Genomic DNA, 14,486 nt, shown 5'->3' with positions numbered 1-14,486 from the left:
TTCTTTACACAAAAACATAAATGGGAAGTCATAAATATGTCTCACTAGATTTCCATGCGCACACAATTGATTCTATTAAGACTTCCTGGAAATCTAGCATTCACTAGTGTCCTTCCAATGCTGCCGCCAAAAATGAAATCCTTAAATCCGCACCTTTCTTCTACAAGGAATGGCAAAGAGCTTTGCAGCATTGAATTTTTCTTGATTAGACTGCTTTTGGGTTATTGAGGAAATCCTACCCACTTAGCGGCCACAAACTGTAGTTCTCCAGCCAGACTATTTCAACTAATGTTTTGCGATGCCCTCTTTGCAATACACCTCCACATCTTAATGGATACAGTACTAAGTCACAAAAAGTACACAGCCTTTTATATTCTGACCAGGGATTCCTTCAGCAGAAATCAGCTGTCATTATAAGCACCTAACTCCTGCAAACTGCAAAATAAGGTGACTAGTAGCTCCATCCTGAATTTGAAAATTTTGGAAAGCTGTATACATTTCTCAGCATTTCCGTGGCTGCAGAGATGAATGGCATTTAAAAATATTGCTCTTCTTAAGACCTTCTCTGCCACAGAATACCTGTCACAGAAATGTGTGATAGCAGGAAGAAGGGAATTACTTGGCAAGGAAGAGATATAACATACTTATGAGCAAGAATAAAACACAAAATTGAGCATGCACTTATTTGGTTTATTACAGACACGAACAGCCTTTTTCAGCTGTAATATTGTATATCACAGAGACACTTACTCACGACAATAACTCAATTCATGGCGAAGTGTATCACACGAGATTCTTACTCAAGACAATAAATCAATTCGTGGCGAAGTGTATCACACGAGACACTTACTCAAGGCAATAAATCAATTAATGGCGAAGCAGCCTTGAAAGTCTGTGTTGTAGTTAGCCCATTTCCATTCAATTAAGCTATGATTCCACAACTGGAGAAACCTTTGTCCGCTGATTGTTGAGCGACCAGTGCACACTTGACAGCGCCAACTGCAAGGAATGACAGACAGTGCTCAATACGTCTATTTTTTCACTCAAACAAAACAATTCAACATCACACAAAAACATTTCCCATACAAGTATTTGGGTGTAAATTACATAGCAGTACGCATCTAAGAGAGAACCACTTCCCTATTTACGTTTAAACATGTATTGAAAACACATCAAAGGATTTTAAGCATGAAGAGAAACATATAACTGGGGTTTTCAGGTCATGCTAATTACATTTACATAAGCCCTTATGTACATATTTTACCTTTCATGACCTCTATATAGAGCAAGCTTAAAATGTTTAGTAAAGTAACCAAGCCAATGCATGTGATTGGAATACACAGAGAAAACAAAATAAAGAACAGGCTTCGACGTCAAATCACAATTTCCTAGTTTTGCACAGTCACATCTCTGTACAATTTTTGAGCGCACATGTACAAACTAACTGCCATTACTACCACAAACAGTAGCACACCTCCCCAGCTTTGATAAAAAAACACGTAAATGTTCAGATCACTTAATGCCTAGTAACTTAAGCCATGGGTGCCAAAACTTAGGAAATCTGAAAAAAAAATTTTATATGAAATGTTTAAGTCACTTCATAATTCGAATCATTCTTTCATTGGTAGAAATATTTTTTCAAGATAAGCTTTTGAGCAATCCTGGCGTTTGATACTAGGCAACTTCGGTACCTGTTGGGCATGGTAAGGCTTCAAGCATTTGACATCGACTTTAGGTTTCTCATCACAATTGGTGGTTTCCTTATGACAGTGATCAAAAATTATTTTCTTACAGAATTACAATGTAGTCGGAGGGGACGAATTTAAAAAATGGCATCCAAAGAAGACTTCTAGATCTTTCTGAATGCACACGACGCACAAAACTGAACGCACTAGCACAACCATAGCACAGGAGACGTTTAGATCCACTTCAACCTATGCTAGAGGGTGCAAGCTTTTACGCGATAAAGTTTTAAAATTACTGCGCAAAAAAGCGGCATGCAAGATATAGGATATGGGCATATATAGGTTAAATATTTTGTTTCAAGGGATAAAATATTCCTAATAATACACGCATCTACTCAAATACATTGGCATGTGATGCAGTCTACATGCACTGTGGAATGCGATAACTGGTTTTATCTTTGAGGTAGCAATAGACAGGTCAAGGAAGAATCAATCCTTCAGCTGAAGTGACAGTTTCATGACATGTATCGACAGCAAGGAATGAATTTGTCTTTCTCATATAGGCACTCAAGCTTAGCAGCTCTCACCTTAAGAAAACTTTCTCCTAGAAACATACTAGATTCAATACCGTACAAAAGCATGGGTCTTCCGAGCCAGCTCCCATTGAAATAATGTCGTTTACTCTGAGAATGACATTTCTGACAGACTTTGGGAACGGATCAGGCTTTTTCCTATGTCACATCAAAGCAGTCCTGCCACCAAAAACCTGTCACTGGGGTCATGAAGGACACCAGCAACTGCAGGCACGTTTGTCACTGCATGCTCCATTTAGGGAGTCCCATCGTTATTCTAGAGAGCGTGAGATATATTGGTCTGCAAAAAATCACTGATTGAAATAGAAAACTTCTGAGATTGAAGATTTTATATTTCGGAACAGCATTTTTACTTTCCATCCCCAGAGTTCCGTGATGTCGGCCAGGGCCTTGGGTTTTTATTTGCTCAACAGTGTTCAAGAGCATATAGAGCTTAGGAAAAACAGCATCTTTTCCATAACATTTAATGAAAGTCTTATGGTGATTTGCAACAAGCTCCTCAAATTAAATTTGGAGACAACATTACCTGCATTTTTTGAGCTAGTCGCACAAGGTTTCCCAAAAAGGGAGAGTTATCTGGAAGGTAGGGCTCAATAATGAATGGAAGGTGAAGAATCAGTACAAGGAACCTACTTGCAGAATAAAACACACAGAAGTCTGGCTCTAACAACCACGATTAATTACTTTTGCCGATGGATTTAAGATACTGATAGCTGGCTAGCGCATCATTCAACTGTCTGCGAGAAAGCAGTTTCTTCTCCCCGACTGCTGCACTAAAAAACACAGCTATTTCCTTCGGCACACTGCCCTCAAAGAGAATATGCATTTGGTCATACAAGATGTCTTCTGTGAGCTGAAAAAAGGGAATAGGCTTAGAACTGGCCCTCCATTAATTCCTAGCTTATTTGACAAATTTCTGCGATCAGGAATGTTTGTGCGTTCTTTGAGGTGCTGCCGCTGTGCTTTAATTTCATTCTCTACTCGAAGAGTACACTGTCCATGATAAAAGTTTTCTTGCGGGTTCGATCCCGGCCGCGGTGGTCGACTTTCGATGGAGGCGAAATTCTAGAGGCCCGTGTGCTGTGCGATGTCAGTGCACGTTAAAGAACCCCAGGTGGTCGAAATTTCCGGAGCCCTTCACTACGGCGTCTCTCATAGCCTGAGTCGCTTCGGGACGTTAAACCCCCATAAACCAAACCAAAGTTTTCTTGCATTGTCAGCCGTGGGGTGAACACAACTACGGCAAGAGCAAAAAAAAATGTGGAACCAAAGGATTCCTTAAATCCTGCTTAGGAATGCGTTGCAGAGAATCTTCTTTCAGAGTCATAACACCTCCGAAAAATCTTTCAGGGCCCGTGTCTGTCTTTGTTTTTGTACAGTATTGTGAGTTTTTATCGTGAAGACTTTCAAAAGTTTCCCCGCCTCAAATGCTGGCTCATTTTCGGTGAAACTGCACACAGAGCTTGCGTATTATGGTAACTTTTGTATCGTAGCAAGTTTGACAACGGTACTTACTTAGTTGAGCCGTGCATGATGCGAAAACGTCATCGTCAACGTAGATCTGCGAACAAAATCCCGCAAACGACGTTTTTTCTCTGAAGGGCGGCAGTGGCGCCATCTGTTTTTGCAGTGGAGAACGTCACGACAAGGCCGCCGAGGCGAGCGTTGCAAGAGCGGGCCCTTTGAATATGCCGTTCCGGCCGTTTCGTCTGTTTCAACTGAAGCGCTTACAACATTTTCGGCTAATTGAGCGTGAAAAAATATCAGTAGAACTGATTTAACATGGCTTTACCGTCCAAAGAATATTGCTTGCAATGCTCTCTTCGACGGCCTTGCTGTAACGTTTTCCACTGCCAAAACAGATTCCGCCACTGCCGCCCTTCAGCGAAAAAAGCGTCGTTTACGGGTTTTGGTTCGCCGATCTCTACGTTGACGATTACGTTTTCGCATCATGTACGGCTCAACTATGTAACTACCGTTATCAAACTTGCTACGATACAAAAGTTACCATATTACGGAAGCTCTGTGTGCAGTTCCACCGAACATGAGCCAACATTTGAGGCGGGGAAATTTTTGACAGTCTTCACGATAAAAACGCACAATACTATAGAATTTTTAAAGGTTTTCGACCGCCTCAGTCATGATGTTTTAGTGCAGAAACTAGAATTTACGGCATACGAGGAACGCCCCTAAACCTTATAAAGTCTTACCTTCAGCATCGTTATCAGAAAGTCCAAATAGGGTCCTATCTGTCATCACCTCAAGCAGTTTGTACTGGTATGCCGCAATGCAGCATTTTAGGGCATCTCCTGTTCATATTATAGAAAAATGATATAGTTACAATGCATGATAAGCCAATAATATGTCATTTACGCAGATGAAACAAGCTTATTTTTTCAAGGCACCTCATTTCAGCTCCTTCTCCCAATTATAAATGACGCAATAAATCCATTGAAAACCTGGAGTGAAAATAATGTGCTACTTTTAAATACTGAAAAACATTAAGCCGTAAATTTTCATGCAAGGCAATCAGCAATTATTCAGAACTTCGACATAAAGCTTTTGAGCACCTACGTGGAATTCAAAGACATGATTAAAACACTAGGAATATTTTGCCACAATCACATGAACTGGAACACCCAAGTTGATTTTGTCGTCGCTCATCTGTCCCGGTGTGTTGGTATTCTCGATAAATTCCGATACTTCCTTCCTGTCTCAGTCAAGTTAAAGATATATAAGGCCATTCTTTGTCTCATTTAAACTACTGTTTTTTGGTGTAAGGCACAACAGATATATGCATAAAATTTACATGCTGCAAAAGAAAGCTGTCCATTCAATTGCCAATATTGATTACCACGCCCCTACCCATCACTTTTTTTCACACTACCGGATTATACCAGTTCATAGCTTGTACTAATATTGGTTAGCAAGCAGATACGACAAATCTATACAATATAATAATTGAGGGTTTCTGGACATGACTTGCCTCACTCAAACTGTACCGGCTTATACCCTGCACAATACCGAAAATTGTTTATTCCTTTTTGCCGCGCCAACTATGGGAATAAAATGTTACGTTACAATATGCCACAATTATTAAACCAACTAGTCTATGAATGTCGATATTTCAAAATGCAGCTTGCGCGAAATTAAAGCCGCTTTTACATGAGAAATAAAACGCTATTTCAGTATATATATATATATATATATATATATATATATATATATATATATATATATATATATATATATATATATATATATATATATATATAAAATATAAGTATATAATATCTGTATGTATATCTGGGTCTGCGTAAAAAGTTTTGTCTATAGTGTTGGCCGATCTTCCGATGTTTGGAATCTCTTACATAGTACTTATATTTTCTGCTGTATGCCATGTAAAGGGGGTCCGGGGGTCCCTCTAGTGATTTACGATCACTTTTTACCCAGACCTACCCACATCTATGATGTCAGTAAAATACACATGAAACTTGAAATACCATACTTTAATTCCCGAGTACCTTTAACACTTCTATGAAATTATGAAAAACCTCAATCGTGCAGAGTGCTTCAATAAATGGAGTGCATGGCCTGTACCAAAAACAAAAATGCTATTCAGTTTTTAGCACTCATGAGAAGGGAAGTTGAAGAGATTTATACAATACATACTCAGTTTTCCCGTTTATTCTCATTGCGTCAATCGAGTTTGCAAGTTCAATGTCATCATAGTACAGATTGAGAAGATAGCAATTTTTTGTGCCTCTGAAAGGCAAAATTCTAGAGGCCCGTGTACTGTGCGATGTCAGGGCACGTTAAAGAACCCCAGGTGGTCGAAATTTCCGGAGCCCTTCACTACGGCGTCTCATAGTCTGAGTCGCTTTGGGACGCTAAACACCCATAAAACCATAAAACCATTTCGTGTAAATGCTATCAGCGAAAAACTTTCAGACGCGGCTGGCCGGCAGACGAGTCGTCACCCCCTGTATCTTAAGTATACAAGCCACCTGATTGCATGGCAAGCATGCAATCTGACGCCGCAATATGACGCTGTAATAATTACTGCAATCTGGCAACATGTAGGACCTGTGCCGTTCCCGAAATTAGTCTATAGAAATGCCAGTGCAACAGACAACTGACGGTACCAATTTTTCGTAGTTCCTTTACCTATGTTCAAAGCACCTGTAATTTCTCACTACCCAAACGTTGCATGTCCTTCCTATCCCCTCAGACTCAGAGGTACGGGCCTCCGTGGCGACATATTTTCGTGACAATCGAAAATAAACGCGCGTTTCGAGCTCAACATGAAATCGTGCGAAAGGGAACACGTATGCTGAACGAATTTTCGAAGCACAAGTATCTTCCATGTGTATGTCGCTGGTTACGCACTCTGAATCTTCTAAACGTAAATCCCAGCTTGCAGCTAAAATTTCCAACATGAATGAATGGTGCACTCACCGATCTGACAATGATGCACAGGGTTATGTCGACAGTACGCGCACAAAGTCGTTTGATATGAGCATGTGTAGGTGTCGCTTTCGTATTTATCTTCATAATCGCACTTTCCGCACAACGTCCCTTTAATATCAACTGAGGTTAACATCGCAGATCAGGTCGCCATCAAAGCGAAACTGCGCGCGCACGATATGGGCGATCACGCGAAGATATGCTGCTGAATCGAACAAGCGCGAACTCTTTGTTTCGAGCACGGGGCTGCAGATACCTTCTCAACATAGAGAGAAAGAATGTCACACCAAGGACGCTCCTGGTATTCGGCCTCTAGGAGTGTTTGAGTTGAGTGAAAACTGAAGATGGGAAGAGTTTCAGCCGGGCCCGGCTGCAGGAAGCCAAGGCCACAACTGAGGCGCCAGTACCCGTCCCCGACGCCATGCATTAGCAGAGCAGCGCTGATTTCTGCTCTGACCTTCTCGCCCTCATTTTTTCTGCACGGCGCGGAAGAGAACTGCACAGATTGAGGGAGGGACCGTATATATGGGGCACTTCTGGCTTTGTTGGCTGCTTACTGGGCGGGACGCATCTCTCTTAATTCGCGGCCGCTTATATAAAGGCGCTCCATGCCGTGCACCCGATGGTGCCGCTTCTAACCGCTGCGTTAAGCCGTGCCTGACTAAGAGTGTATAGTAGTCTTAAGACTGCGAGCATCACCGCGCTGCTGCGCCAGCTCATCAATGGTGTTGAGCTGCGCATTCTCTTGTAAAGCTATGACCGGTGTGATGCGTAGAAGGTATGTAATAGTCTTCATAGCCTCTCGGTTCACGGCTTCAAGGCGATCCTACTTGGCGCTTGTAAGGTGTTGAAACTGCGCTTGATAAACAATGCGTGGCTGCAGAACTGCCCTCACCGATTGCGGTGCAAAGAATGGACCAGCGCCACCCGTTTTAGTAGCAATTCTTCTAATCAAACCCAAAGCCAGAATAGCTTGCATTTTTGCCTGAGATAGTGAAGCAGACGCTGTTCCTTATTGGTTAATCGTTAAGCCCAGGATTTTTACACTCGGAATTTCTTGTGGTGGGTGCCAGATAGACAAAGACGGATTAGACTTGCTGCAAGTTTACGCGTCCCCAACGGTTTTCGAAGACGAGAGGTAGGAATCCTCACGAGGGCCAGCCCTCATGAGGGCGTCCTCAGCCTCAACTCATGGGGATTTCACTCGCTGAGCTGAGAGTGAGGGAGGATGAGCTCATGAAAATTAATGAAGACGAGGGTGAGGGAAGAAAGACATGGAGAGGGCAATGGAGGGCAAGTATATTTGCTCACATTCCGGTGGGCAGCTTGTGATTGCGTCACAACGTCACGTGACCAAGGTGGCCCACTTGCTAGAAGCAGGCTTCAGATAGACAGACAACCGCTTTTTGGTGGTCTGGAAGCGCTAGAGCACTGAAATGGCAACCAGAGGAATCGTTCACTCCAGACCCGGGGAGTCATTACCATTATTCAGCCCAAATGCTGCCTTTTAGTGACCCGTTTGATTTTCAAGTGGCTTGATTATTGTTTTATTTTCAGCGACAGCATAATAGCCGCACTGGAGCGGAAAGCCGGCATCGCACTGGGGGACGAACTAAAGAAATAATAAATCTTCAGAGCTGGGGGAGCGTGATGCGAACACGCGGTGGCGCTAGAAAATAAGTTCCGCTGGCCGCTGCTTCAGACCACTACGCCATCGCCACAGCTTTTCTTTTCTTAAGCATGATATTTATTATATTGAAAATCCATTCTATTTACATTAAATAAAATATTTACAAAGCATTTCGGAAATGCCACGAAACACATCTAAAAAGGGACAGAGCGACAGAGCATTAGACGGGAGGTATAAGGCGGAGCACATCACCAAGAGGGACGGCCACTTCGGCTTAAAGTCGGTCGGTTCATACACTTCTCTCAGAAGAACAGTCAGTTGGGAGAAATCTTAACACCCTGCCTGTACGAAATGCCGAGCTCGTAATGCTGTCGTCTTCGACAGGTATCCGCATTCACGCCTGTTAAACTGCGAGTATTTTACACCGTAGTTTTGAAGCGTTTTCCATCATTTTCCATACGGGCGCATGAAAGCGTCATCAGACAAGCATGCAGCAAACCGCACGAAATGGCGGGAAACTAAAAGCAGTGAAGTTCAGTGCTTTCGTAATGCCATCGGGTAACGGTAATTAAGTGACCTACAAACTTTCGTTTTTCTGAGCCTACGCTGTGTTTAGCTATTGTAATTCTCATGGTGAATGTTACTACACTGTTTTCTAAATATTCTTGACGCACATTAGTTTTTCTACACAGGCATAACAACACACAGACTCATTTTAGCAGTGCATATATAGATAACAATGAGAGAGACAGAAAAAGTAATTTAATGAAAAGAAAGGTGGAGAGGTGCGGGGCACATTTATGCATGCAGTGCGTGCCAAAAGTAAAGGCAGAGTGATATTTTGAGGCTCAACTCGTAACTGTCTCGGTTTCGTCGCACATATTAGCTCAAACAACACACACACGCACACGCACGCACACAACAATATAGGCATCTAGCCTCTCGTCTAATGCTTTGAGTGGTGGTCTTATATGTTTATTGCTCAGTAATATCGCCAGAAGATGCCGGCTGCACAAAATAACTCGAGTTTTTAAAAAGACTGTTAGAGAGGGTGAGAGAGGGCCGACGATGTGAGGGCGAGTGTGAGGGCGGACCATATATTCTGAAGTGGGGGTGAGGGAGGAAAAGTAAAAATGAGGGCATTTCCCCACCTCTGTTTTGCGACCGACGTGAAAGTAGTTTTATGTGCGGAAATTAAAGGCCGATGGATGAAGCGTAATTAGAGGTAACACCCAAGGCTGATTGAAGGGCAGCGTCTTGAGTAAGCAGATCTTAATCAGTACTTCACACCGTGATATCATGAGAGTATTGGAGAAATCATATCTGACGAATGTCATGTAAGCGGCATGCCAGCGGGATGAAACCAATATTAACTTCGGCGACAACACAGATCCCTGGAGCACGCCGCAGAGCAGAACAATTCATCCGATCACTTCACCGCTGAGGCGTAGAGCAAATTTTCTGCCTTCCAAACATGAAGCATGTGAAAAGAGTTCAAGATGAAAGCATGACTAACGTCTTATGCATTTTAAACGCCCATTGCAAAAACGTTACATTGCGGCTACGGGTCGATGACAAAACTCCAGATGCCAAGACAGCCAGCCCATCCTTTTTACCAATATATGGACGAAAGCGAATTTTTGCGGGATGACGAAAACCGTGCTGCTCTAGCGACCACGATAATCTGTGGCTGGCATTTTCTCTGTCAGCTTGTACAGAGTTGGAGCTAAGGAGATACGTAGTGATTTTGCAAGGTCCGTTGGAGGTTCTCCTGGTTTCGGGATAGGAACCACGACAGCGGATTTCCAGCCCTCGAACACGACGGCATCCAGTCATACTTTCTTTATGGTGTCTAGTCGCTGAGGGAGTGCAGCGCTACTCAGGTTCTTGTACACGTCGTACTGAATATTGTCCGGGCCGGGCGTTGTTTTCCGTTTCGCATCATCTATTGCAGCCATCAACTGAGGCATAGAGAACGGACATGCAATTCCATCTGCGTCGACATCAGATGGCATTTGATATACATGCGCTGGGATGCCTGCCATATTTAAATTAGAGGCTGAAGAAGCACAGCATTGTATTTTGGAAAAAACTTTTGCTCCGCTCCTTTGGCGCAATCATCAAGCCACAAGTTAGCTACGAAGCATGCGGTTTCTGCTGCTTCAGTAGAAAGGCGACCGTGTTCCACTCTACGGAACTTTCGCCAGCGGGAGGCCTTCGAGGATTTTGCAGAAAGTTGTTCATGTCACGCATGCCACTGCCGTCGTGAGAGGTTGCGTTCATATTTGCGTGCCTTAGCAATAAGATAATACATTCGCTTAAAGGCCTGCGCCAAAGTAGGGTCTCTCAGAGCAGCCACCTTGGCTTGACGGCGTACAGCGCACAAATTAAGCAGATCGAAATCTCGTGCCGCTCGACCAACATCAGTCCAGGTTGTAGTTGTAGTGCTGTTGAGCGCCGTTTGTATGCGATCAGCAAGGAGTGGTGAATAATCTGAAGAGTGATTGTCCAGACAGGAGCGAAAACTCTCCCAGTTGATCACAGAACATTTGTAGCGTAGATGGGAGATGTGCAGACCGATGATGATATCTGATGATCACTTCCCCAGGAGTCTGGCTTCATATGCCACGAGGGAGTACCCGGACACGGCCACCACGACAAGTCTGGAGCACAGGAAGCACTGCGAGTTTAACGCACTCGCCGTGTTGCTATTCCGTGGTGGTGGAGTAGAAAAAACTGGGTAGAACAAGCACGCCTGCTACGAGGGCTCGAAGTAGGCAACCCCAGTCCAGGTGATGGACGTTAAAGCTCCCTCAGACTAAAATCGGACACTTAGTAACCAGCCTGGATTAATACGGGAGTAGGCGCCACCTGCAAGTATAACGTAAAATGAAACCTTAAACTTCGCAGCCACTGCCACTAACTCTTGATATGACGTGCACCAGTTCTCGAGAGAAAAGCGTACATGGGGAAAAGGGGAGTCCACATAAACCGTTGATTTTCCCGTGGGAGTAGCAGTTTGTACACGACGGTCTATCATTGAATGAGACTTGTAGGCACTAAAGCTTGGAATCGATGGCACGGCGTTTGTTTCCTGTAGCATGGCTCATACCTGGAGCTTGTGAATTTGTAGTCGGGTCTCGAGCTCACCCACCTTCGTGGAAATACCTTCGCAATTCCACAGCAGCACACCATAACGACCGGAACTTGACATGTCCAGTTACTAGGCCAAGCGCTGGAGACCGTCTTCAAAGTGTAAAGATCTAGTCCTTAATAAGATTTCGCACAATACTGGCTAAATAGGCATGAACCGAATCATTCTCAGGATACTCACTTTAAAAAGCTGCATCTGGACAAAAACGACAATTTTTTGTTTTGTCACGCGCTGCAGACTAAGCATTCCTGCAGCCAAGCACCTTGTGCTGCGGCTAAACGATTCTTTCGAATTCTCGGTCTTCGAAATGTTTTCCTTCTTTTGTGTGTCAGCCGTTCCTGTTTAACTCCGTCATATCGTGGGGGCACGCGATTTAATTCGAATCGCAGAACGTGAGAACAAGATTTTCAGTGAGTTCACTACAGACCTAAAATAGCTTACTCCGTTGTTGAATGCCTTGTAGAAGTTGCTCGTCTTGGCCACTGAAAAGAGTGCCTCCCGCAGGTTTAAAAATAAATTTTGTTTTTGCGGTGTCCCTTAATGTCTGAGTAGCATTCGCTGTTCTGTGACGGGCGTATGTGGGAGTAATTACTAAAACTTGTTTTTGTCTAGGACGCTTGGATGGCTGAGCGCCGCAGCACTGAAAATTGTTCACGCGAATAATCACATCATTTTATCAGATTTCTCGTTCCCGAAGACCCAGTACTCAATTTTTTCAAGTATTGGAGACAAAGCAATCACGTCCGTCTTTTATAGAATTGCATTGAGCTCCTCACAGATTAGGTCACGATAAATACTATCGTGTCTATTAAAAATCTAAAGTTAGCCCACACTAGGTACCGAAATATCGCATTTTTTCCCATGTCGCGTTCTGCCTCTCTGAGGTGAAATTGTTAGTTTTTAAGCGGACGTTTTCAGAGGCAAAGAGAGGGACCCCTGCCTGTGCAAGCATTCGATCCGCGACATTGCCGCACTCACGACGAGTCGAACAAAAACGCTTATTGTCGGCTCTCTGCCACGTTACCCTGGAGCGCGCAGCACTGGAAACCTTCGCTGTCCGCCGCCGCGGTTACGCACAAAGTCCCACAAGAGAAATCAAAGAGAAGCTGGTTAAATATTACATAGAGACGTCGAGAATGAGCTCGCCATTTTATTGTAAATGCCAGCCGCCTGCCTCACCACCAGCCTTATGCCATCACAAGGCAGCTGTATAGCTCCCGGCCGCGGCGGTCGAATTTCGATGGAGGCGACATTCTAGATGCCCGTGTACTGTGCGATGTCCGTGCACGTTAAAGAACCACAGGTGGTCGAAATTTCCGGACCCCATCACTACGGCGTCCCTCACAACATGAGTCGATTTGGGACGTTAAACCCCTCTAAACAAAACCTAAACCAAGCAGCTGTATAGCGCCGCGGATCGATCATGTCTACAAATTATACATATTTTTTGCGGAACCACGACAGGGACGCAGATAACAGAGACAAACACGAGCGCTAACTTGCAACTGATTTATCAAGGGAACCACGATGGCATATAGAAAACCACAGGCCTGCGCAGGCGCAGCCTAACAAGACACTTGGAAACTGCCAAGTGTAAGGTGGGGTTTATTCTGAGAAGCTTCTTAACGGGAGCAGGTCAACAGCGGGTCAGCTAGTCCAGCCGAGAGAGTGTGCCAGGCGATGACCATGCAGCTCGCGCATATGCTCGACGTCTTCTTTACAATGGAGCCAGGAGCATGCACCAGGCGATGACCATGCGGCTTGCGCATATGCTCGTCGTCTTCTTTACAATGGCCCCCGGACAGAAGAGGAGCCATCCTGGCGACTTAAGGGCGGACAAGACAGTGGGGTCGTAGTATCTCTTGAGGCGCTGGACATGTACAGTCTCACGGCCGCGGCGTCTGAGATCGGGTTACGGCGTGAGGGGCTCAACAATATAGTTCACTGGAGATGTTTGTTCCAGGACACGATATGGCCCTTGATATTTAGCCAGAAATTTCCGGGAGAGGCCCGGAGTACTGGAAGGTATCCATAGCCAGACAAGAGAGCCGGGAGAGAAATGTTGGGGACGTTGATCTTCATCGTGTCGCGTTTTTTGAAGGGACTGGGTAGCTGTCGTGAGCGACCGGGCGATCTGGCGGCAGTCTTCGGCATGCCTTGCGGCCTCGGAGACGGGGGTGCACTCAGATGCGTCAGGATGGTCGGGGAGAACAGTATCAATGGGAACGGAGGGATGGCGGCCATAAAGGAGGCAGAAAGGAGAAAATCCTGTCGTAGATTGCGTAGCAGTATTTTAAGCGAACGTAATATACGGGAGAATAAGGTCCCAGGTCGTGTGGTTCGAACCGACGTACCTAGCCAGCATGTCCCCCAGAGTGCTGTTAAAGCATTCAGTGAGGCCGTTGGTCTGAGGGTGGTAAGCGGTGGAAGTCCGATGGATGACGTTGCACCCACGGAGCAGAGATTTGATGACATCAGATAGGAAGAAACGGCCTCTGTCGCTGAGGAGTTCTCGAGGGGCACCGTGTCGAAGGATGAACCGACGCAGAAGAAAGGATGCCACATCCTGTGCCGTGGCAGCAGAGAGCGCGGTGGTTTCAGCATACCGCGTGAGGTGATCGACGGCAACAATGATCCATCGTTTGCCAGAAGCAGTATAGGGGAGGGGCCCATATAAATCAATGATAACGCGGTCGAAAGGGCGAAGAGGACAAGATAGCGGCTGCAACTCACCAGCAGTACGGGTAGTGGGTGTCTTGCGGTGTTGGCAGTCGAGGCACGAGCGTACGTATTTCAAAACGAAATTGTACATGCCACGCCAGTAGTAGCGGAGGCGGAAGCACGTGTAAGTCTTGAAAAGGCCTGCGTGACCGCATTGCAAGTCAGTGTGAAAACATGAGCAGATATAGGACCGTAGGTGGCGAGGAATGACGAGGAGCCATCTTCGTCCATCAGAA

The 14,486-nt window shown here is 44.9% G+C and overlaps 1 long non-coding RNA gene across 4 annotated transcripts in view; it reads right to left on the bottom strand.

Moving 5' to 3' along the window:
- Nucleotides 1-681: 681 nt before the first annotated feature.
- LOC144105751 (uncharacterized) overlaps nt 682-14,486 on the bottom strand; it is a 79,506-nt gene continuing 65,701 nt past the window's right edge. For 3 of the 4 annotated variants that reach the window (XR_013308877.1, XR_013308876.1, XR_013308879.1), the window contains exon 4: nt 682-999. This is a non-coding gene — a long non-coding RNA (uncharacterized LOC144105751). Of the gene's footprint in view, nt 1,000-4,488; nt 4,588-14,486 lie in introns of all 4 variants that reach the window. The other variant, XR_013308878.1, reaches the window with a different exon arrangement.

The sequence above is a fragment of the Amblyomma americanum genome, chromosome 9 (assembly GCF_052857255.1).
Source record: "Amblyomma americanum isolate KBUSLIRL-KWMA chromosome 9, ASM5285725v1, whole genome shotgun sequence".
NCBI lineage: Eukaryota > Metazoa > Arthropoda > Arachnida > Ixodida > Ixodidae > Amblyomma > Amblyomma americanum.
Note: the sequence above shows the minus strand (reverse complement) of the source record. Positions and strands in the feature narration are given on the sequence as shown.